At 50.8% G+C, this 8860-nt stretch overlaps 1 pseudogene; it reads left to right on the top strand.

Annotated features, from left to right (window-relative positions):
• Positions 1–1972: 1972 nt before the first annotated feature.
• LOC132009106 (U4 spliceosomal RNA) lies at positions 1973–2036 on the top strand (annotated as a pseudogene).
• Positions 2037–8860: the final 6824 nt, after the last annotated feature.

The raw sequence follows: 8860 nt of genomic DNA, 5'->3' as shown, positions 1-8860 counted from the left end.
AGAGAGCCCGATGTGGGACTCGATCCCAGGACCCTGAGATCATGACCTGAGCCAAAGGCAGCGGCTTAACCCACTGAGCCACCCAGGCGCCCCAGTATTCAGTATTTTTATTTGTAAAAATTTCAGAAACAATAGATTTTTCAGACAGAGATCACAAGTAGGCAGAGAGGCAGGCAGAGAGAGAGGAGGAAGCAGGCTCCCTGCTGAGCAGAGAGCCCGATGTGGGACTCGATCCCAGGACCCTGAGATCATGACCTGAGCCAAAGGCAGCGGCTTAACCCACTGAGCCACCCAGGTGCCCTCATTGTGCTTTTGATTTGCATTTCTCTGATGGCTAATAATGTTGAGTATCTTTTCATGGGCTTATTGGCCATTTATATTTTTCTTTGTTTATTCAAATCCCTTGCCCGTTTTTAAATTGGTCTTTATGTCTTTTTACTGCTGAGCTAGAAGGGCTTACATCTCTATTTATATATGTAAGGGGTTTTATGTATGTATTTTCTGTATCCTAGAGACTTAACAATGGTGTTCTTTTGTCCCATAAGATGAACTTCAGTGCCCTTAATCTGTCTGCGAGGGCCTTGCTGATCTAATCTGGTTTCTTTCCTGTGGTTCCATCTCCTTCCACTCCCTTCCTTTCACTGATAATCTTTTTTCACTTCCTCCGAGAAATCTTCTCTGTCACAACTGGCTCTTTCCAGATCCTGTTCCCTCTACCAGAACACTGTTCCCCCTTCTTGTCTGGCTAATATCTATTCATTCTCTACTTAAGGTTCCTCCCTGAGAGCTAAAAAGATGGGGATGGCAGGCATGTTCTGCGGCTGAGGGTCAGTCTGTGTACAGGTCCCAGCCTCGAGGGGACCCCTGGACCCTGGGGCTTTGGCAATAATAGCGAGGGCCAGGGCTCTGACAAGAGAGCTGTTCATTTCCTAGGGCTTCGGTAACAGAGCACTGCAAGCTGGGCAGCCTAACACAACAGAAATTCATTCTGTCACAATTCTGGAAGCCAGAAGTCCAAAATCAAGATGGCAGCAGGGTCATGCTCTCTCAGAGTTTCTAGGCAATTGGTTCCATGACACTCTCTTAGCTTCTGGTGGCTTCTGGAAGTCACTGGTGTTCCTTGGTTTGCAGAGTCATCATTCCAATCTGCTCTGTCTTCACATGGCATTCTGTCCTGTGTGTCTCTATTTCCAGATTTCCTTCTTCTTCAAAGGACACCACACATATTGGATTTAAGCACTACCCAACCCCGTGTAAGTTCATCTTGACACAGTTACAACTGCAAAGACTTTATTTCCAAATAAAGTTCACATTCACAGGTTCTGGGTAGATGTGAATTTTGGAGGAAGAGTACAATATTCAGTCCAATACATTGTACCCTGTGGTCTCCCCAGATTTGTATCTGTCTCCTATGCAAAATACATTCACCTGATCTCAACATCCCCAAAAGTCTTAACTATTATAGCATTAGCTCTAAAATCTCATCTAAATCTTATCAAGTTCCAGAGCTTATCACACAAGTCATTTACACTGGGCATGGATGGGGCTCTGAGGATGAGACTTCCTGGGGCGGACTTTCCCGCCATCTATGGAGACGAGAACACATGTTATCTAAGTCCAATGGTGGGCCAGGCATAGGATGGACATTCCCATTCTGAAGGGGAAAAAAATGGAAGGTCTAAGGGGCGTGGGGTTACTGGTTTAAAGCAAGTTTGCCGTCTAACAAGGAAAGTTTCATTAGGTTTCAAGGCCCAAGAATAATTTTCTGTGTCTTGATCCTTGCTGTGGGCCCTCAGGGCTGGCTCTCCTCTTCTGGCCTAGGCCTCTGTGACTCTTCCTTCCAGGCCATTCTTCCTTCATTTTGTCCCATCCTTATTCCTTCTGGTCTAGACTTCTAGCATTTCTAGTGATATAAAATCCTTTAAAATCTTGTGGGTCTCCAATGTATGTCAAAAGGATCCCTACCAGCTTTAGCTTTGCACAGTGGCAGTATTGTAGCCAATGAGGTTTATCTGAGGCACGATTATTGCTGATTATTGCTAATTGAAAAGGATCCCTAGCACTAGCCATGCGGGGTCTCCACAGATCCTTTCTAATCACACCTCTATGCCTGGACTTCCGCTGAGGTGGTCGCTTGAATCCCTAGGTCACATGCCTAAAATCTTTAGCCAAAGTCCTCCGGTCATACCCTTGACCCTGTCTCCAGAGCATACTGTTTAGATAGGCGGAGAATTTTCCACATCAGATGCTGGGAACAATTCATTGTTCCATTTATGTCTTTCCTCTTACATTTTCCTATAAATGGCAAGGAGAAACCAGGCTGTGGCTCCACACTTTGTTTGGAAATCTCTCCACTAACTCTCCAAGTTCTACTTCTCCATCCAATGGTAGAATGCAATTTGACAAAGATTTCTTTATAATAAGGGTTGTCTTTCTTCCAGTGTCCAGTAACGTGTTCCTTCTTTCTGAGATCTCACCAGAAGTACCTTTAATGTCCATATTTCTACCAGCGACTTTCTCCGGCCAGTCTAATTCTTTTTTCTTACCTTAAGCCTCCACATTCTTCCAGCCTCTACCCATTCCCCAATTCCAGAGCCACTGGCACATTTTTAGGTATTGGTTCAAGCAGCACCAAAATGTCTCTTAGCTTCCTAGAGCTATAGTAACAAAGTATCACAAGCTCCTTAGCTTAAAACAATAGAAATTTATTCCCTCACAGTTCTGAAGGCCAAAGGCCCCCAACCAGGGTGACAGCAGAGCCATGCTTCCTCTCAGGTTCAGGAGAAGACTCTGTGACATGTTCCTCTCCTAGCTTTTGGTGGTGACCAGCAATCCCTGGTTTCTTGGCTTGTAAAGTCATCTCCCCAGTCTGTCTGTCTCTCCACACAGCCTTCTCTCCTGTAGGTCTCGGCTTCCAAATTTCCTTTTTCTTAAAAGAACGCCAGTCATACTGGATTCGGGGCCCATCCTGTTTCAGTATGATTCCAACTTCACTTATTACATCTGCAAAGAACTTATTTCCAAATAAGGTCATATTCATAGGTACAGGTATACATGAATTTGGAAGGAGACACTATTCAACCTTGTACGGGAGACCATTCCTGCTCTCGGGGAGCTCATTGTTGAGTAGAACGGGGTGCAGCCCTATGAACAGCAGTGATGCATAATGGGGAGAAGGCCGTGCTGAGCAGAGAGCTTGTGTGGGGGGGAAGGAAGGTGTTGGAGGAGGGGGATAGAGGATTCTGAAAGGAATCTCCTCAGGGATGAGTTAGTAAGTTGGTAAGGGAAAGGATGTGAGACCGACTCTCCAGGTGTGAAAACAGCATGAGTAGAGGCATGGAGAAATGGCCCAGTGTGGACAGAGAACTACTGAGTGTTGGTGGTGTTGGACACAAAGTGGGGGTCAGGGAGTGAAGAGAGGAGCCTGGGGCTGTGAGCAGTGCTGGTATGGCATGCGTTGCACATCATGGGCCTTACCCTGCAGGGGACTGGAGGTCAGAAAGTTTTAGGCAGGAATATGACCAAGCTAACATGTCTAGAAAGATGCTGGCACCTGGGTGGGATGGGTGGGAGCCGGCCAGTTGCAATGGACCCAGTATCTGTGTCCCAGTATCTGGACCTAGTATCTGTTGAAATCTTAGCCCCATCTCCACAGTGTGATGGCCTTTGTAGGTGGGGCCTTTGGAAGGTGATGAGGTCATGGGGACGGAGCCCTCATGATGGGATTGGTGCCCTTATAAATGGCCCTAGAGATGTCTCTTGTTCTCTTTTCTGTCTGACCATGCTGCTCCAGCCTCCAGAAGGGTGAGAAATAAATTTCTGTTGTTCGTAAGCCATGCTGTTATGGTACTCTGTTCCAGCAGCCTCTGCAGACTGAGCCAGATGGTTCAAGGTTATTGCTAGTTCAGGCTAGAGATGGGAGCAGTCCCTTGTTGATGTAGATCTTGGCCAGTCTGCATGGACTGTTTTTCCAGAGATAAACACTGTGGATCTGCACCACAAACTCCATTTTGCAGGTAGAACTTGGCCTTCATAAAAGGAAGGCAGAGAAAGACACCAGAAATCGTTTCCCAAGAGTAAAGGTTGGGTTTCCAGAGGATCTGAAGTCAGGATTGAATTTCCCAGTGAGCTAGCTGGGCTCTACCTTGCATTGAGACATCCCAGGGTTCCCTTTCCATGGATTTTTCCTGTGGGAACCTCCTCCACACTCCTGTGCTTCCTCTTGCCTTCTCTGTCCTCTTTCAGGTGCAGTTTGTGGCAAGGGTTGAAACTTTCCAATAGCACCCACTCGGTAAGGAGCCCTTGGGGTCCAAGCAGCCTGGGGATGCCCCTTTCTAGCAGGACTGTAGAGTGCGCCCTCACTCCTAAGCTAAGCACTTCTTCCGTGGGCCAGTGCCAGTTGGTAGCAGCTGCCCCAAGCACTGCGGGGCTCTCTTCTCCCCTGTCCACCTGTACCCTGGCTGTCAGCCAGTCGCTCAGCATTCAAGAACCGCCTCCTTTTAGGACATGTTAAAGCAACCTGCTTCTCCAGTCTAGACAGAGGAGATACTCCATTCCAAAGGAAGCTGTAAATGTGAATTTTGGCCCTTAGTATCACTGTGGGTGGGAGTCGGAAGACCCAGGGGCCCGACGGCAGGACCATACCCCGGCGGTGGAGACAGAGGGAAGCATGGAAAAGCGCAGTCCGAGGGAGATGGCATTAGGGACCGCTGGGGAGTGGGCGTTTCCTGCCTCTGGGCCCTGACACCAGTTTTCATTGATCACTCTATGAGGGAAACACTGCAAAAGGCCCCCACATTCTTGTTTTGTTTCATTTTCTTTCAACCTTTCATTGTCTTCGAGGTGCTTTACAGCTCTGGAAATTGTAATGCAAATGATTGTTGTCTTTAAAAATGCCCCCTGGGTTCCCTGGAATGCAAGCGTAGCCTACCATTAGCAACGGAATGCTTGAATCCCTCTCCCTTCAAATTCATGTGTTGATGCCCTCACCCCCTGCGTGGCTGAATTAGGAGCTGGAAACTGCCAGGAGGCGGGTAGGGGAGGTGAACTGAGGTCATAGGGTGGGGCTCTGATTGGGTAGGATTAGTGTCCTTGTAAAATGCCAAACTAGAGAGCCACTGCCCTCACCCCCTTGCACACCCCAAGCCAAGGCCTTGGAGGGCAGAGCCAGAATGCAGTCATCCATGAGCCAGAGAGACAGAGGGAGAGCTCTCCTCAGACACCTACCGTGCTTACCCTCCCTGGCTTTGGACTCCAGCCTCCAGAAGCATGAGCAGTAAATTCTGTTGTTTAGGCCACCCAGCCCGAGGTATTTTGGTGTGACAGCCCGAGCAGACGAGGACATTTATATTTGAGGTTCTTTTGAGTTTTTCTTTGAACCAATCTCAACACCTCACTGATTCCCCCATTAACTAGGGAGTAAAATAAGATTTTGGAAACAGGTTGAGTTTATATTTGTATATGAGAGTCATGATTTTATCCTTAAGACAAAAATTATCCTTTGACTGGTTGGTCATTCAGCTAATGTTTGCCGATGCCTTCCATGGCCCAGGCACTGTGCTGATGGTTGGGGACACAAGGAGCAATTTAATAGGGTCCGTGTCCTCGAAGAGCAGGTGCCCTAGCGCAGAGGCAGCCAGGGAGGGAAAGCAGCAACTACTGGGAGTCCCAGGGCCAAGGCCGTGGTTGGGGGCATGGCTTTCAGGAGGACTTTAGGCAGGTTTGAGTTTTTCTTCATGTGAGAACCATGAGTTTTGGGATCACACAGGGCCAGGTCCAAGTCCTGAATCCTTGACCTCAAAGTTTTGTTACTTCGGATGAATTAATTCTCTTCTCTGGGGCGCCTGGGTGGCTCAGTGGGTTAAGCCGCTGCCTTCGGCTCAGGTCATGATCTCAGAGTCCTGGAATCGAGTCCCGCATCGGGCTCTCTGCTCAGCAGGGAGCCTGCTTCCCCCCTCTCTCTCTCTGCCTGCTTGTGATTTCTCTCTCTGTCTAATAAATAAATAAAATCTTAAAAAAAAATACTCTTCTCTGTAAAGTAAGAATGGTGGCATTTTAGTCTGAAACCTCTGTGAGGAATAAATGAGGTCCCATGCGCACAGTGCTCAGCCGAGTGTCCCGTGTGTAATAAATGCTCATTAAACATGAGTCTTGTCATCTTTTCTTGGCTGGGATTTCAGAAGTGCAAGGAAAGCCTCCCGCTCCCTTTTCTCCCTGTCAGAGGACACCTGACATTCGCTGGGAAGAGGAAAACCCTTTTATGACCCGGCTAGCGAAGGGCTTGCCGGGGGAAAGCTGGGGCCAGGGAACTCAGTGGCTGTGGCCCATGTGAGCATGTCATTTGCTGATGCCAGGACTTTGCGTGGAGAAGATTCTGATCAGAGTCACCCCTTGCCCGTGAGAGCCTTCGAAAGCCCTTTTGTATCACCGACCTTTTTGCTCCTTCCGGTGCCTTCTGGAGAGGACAGAGCCCAGACGGGCACCCTCAGTTCGTTGGAGGAGGGGACTTGGGGTCTGAGCAGCCACTCGGACAGCCTGCTGCAGGCTACCCGGCTGGTCAGGGAGCCAGCCTCAGATCTGGGGCTCTGGACTCTACATGCCCTTCCCTCCAAAGGCTGGTTGGGGGTTGGGAGAGAAGGAAGGAGGGAGGAAACAGAAGGAGGGGAAGGGTGGCTCTCAAGACAGGAACTCGGAGACCCTGCACTAAGAGAAGCAGAGGGTGGGCTCTACTCGCAGGTGGTGGAGACTCTGAAGCGGGGAGGGCAAGGTTCAGCCATTGACAAGCTGGGGGGCCGTTAACCATGTTGTGCCTTGGTTTTTTCTTTTATTAAAGGGAGATGGTGATGCCTATTTCATAGGGTTGTCATTAGAATAAATGAGAGAAAAGAAGCCAAGTTGGCAGGCCTAGTTCTGGAGGAGGTTGCAGACTGCACAGGGGCTGGGACAGATCTGTTGGCGAGGGGCTGGGCGTGGGGTGGGTGGTCCGCGTGGTGCGCTCCATGGAAAAATGAGGAAGTGGCATGGGTCACGAACGCTGCTGTAATCATGGCATAGAAACAGGTTTGCTGGTGGAGCTGAGCAAGCTGGGGACATGCAAGGGAGGCCAGAGGAGTTGGGTCTAGGCCATCTTGTAGGAGGCTGTGGGGAGGACAGGCTCAAGGAAGAGCTTGAGCTCTTCGGGCACCAGGGCTCTTGGACATTCTCTGCTATGCATCAAGGAGCTGGGAGCCAGGATGCTCCACACCGGGTGGGAGACAGGTTAGTCCCAGAGGGCAGAGGTTAGTCCCAGAGAGCAGAGGGATCCAGAGGCCAGGTCCATGCAGGCCAGCAGGGGCAGGTCCAGGAGGCCCACGCAAGGAGGCAGGCAGGGAAGCTTTGCTGTGGGGGGTTCTGGGCGGCCCAGAAGGATCCGAGCTGCCACAGCATTTCCCGAGCACTGCTTCCCCATCCTCTGGCTCTCGGCCCTGCTGTGGGGCCGGCACGGTCCATCAGGAGCCATCTCTGCTCCTTCTGTGACCCTCCTGGGACCACGGCTGGTGCCCAGGCCCAGCTTTCCTAATGGATTTCTCTAGGTTCAGATGTTTCCGACAGAGGCTGTCTTTAGGAGAGGCTGGGGGGAGCCTCTGTCCCTGAGCCACAGAGGTCTCTGGTCTGTCTCCACCTGAGCCTTCCCTTCTGCCTTCCGCGGTGCTCCTGCCCATCGGTGCTGGCTCCTTCCCATGATCCCCTGTGCTTGTTCGACCCTGTCCCTTCCTCCAACCAAACCTTCTCTCCTTCGCCCTCCCGACCCTTCAGACCACATCTAATCTTCCCCTCCCCCACTCATCTCTTGCTGTCCTATGTTCCTACTTCTCATTTACTTTTCAAGCCAATAAAAATCGGCTTCCAGGTGTTAAGCCTCTGACTCAGGCTTTTGAGAACACGGAAGCCTTCCTGTTGGATTCCCTGGCCCTCCTCCTGCCCCCTGACCCGAATGGCTGCTCTCCATCTCCCCCTGGCCCCCGCCATGGTCTGGTTGCTCTCCTGGGCTCCTTCCTTCCCCAGGAGCGCTTGTGGGCTGTATCTGAGGCCCCCCTCCCCTCCCTCCACAGGCTGCCCTGCATGAGCTCATCCTCCCCTTGACTTTAATTACCATCCATAGGCCCATGACCGCCTCTCCAGTGCGGGCTTGCCTCAGCAGCAGCAACGCCATATCCTGACATACATACGCCTAAGGACGTCTCAGCTTGGGTGTCTCCTAGGCACCTTCATCTCCCCGTGTGCCAACTGGGACACACTGTAAACACACACCCCCCCCCCCTTCCCACCATGGTCACTACCTCAGTGAAGAGAGACCTAGTTGCCTATCAGAAATCTGGGCGATTCCTGCCACCTCTCTCCCAACCCTCCAAGGTCAGTCCTCCTGTTGGATTTGACCCACTTGTCTATTTTTTCCCTCCTCCTTAGCCTCCTGATCTACCCCTGATCACCTTCCCTGGGGCCCCCAGGCTAAGGTGTGTGTGGGGTCTGCCTCTGTTCCAGCCTCCTTCCAGGCTCCCTGCCTCCGGCCCTGCTCTGGCCTGCTGGTGGGCTCAGCTGGTCTGGGCTCCACGGGTGCCTCTGCTTTCTGTCTGGCACTTTCCCTGACCTCCAAGGTTCCCTCAGCCTCGCCTCTTTGCAGTTGAGGTCATGGTTAAAAGGGGGTGGGTCTGGGGCCAGCAGAACTGTTTCAAATGCACTAGAGCTCTGTGACTTCTCTTAGTGTGCACACACTAAGCCTCAGTTCCTTCCTGTGTAAACGGTGGTCACTGTGTCACAGATTGTTGTGAATCAAGCGTGTGTCTCTAGCTGCTTTTGCATTCTAGAGAAAGGCGCTAATGGC

This window comes from Mustela nigripes, chromosome 1 (assembly GCF_022355385.1).
Source record: "Mustela nigripes isolate SB6536 chromosome 1, MUSNIG.SB6536, whole genome shotgun sequence".
Classification (NCBI taxonomy): Eukaryota; Metazoa; Chordata; class Mammalia; order Carnivora; family Mustelidae; genus Mustela; species Mustela nigripes.
This window is presented reverse-complemented; position numbering and strand designations above follow the sequence as displayed.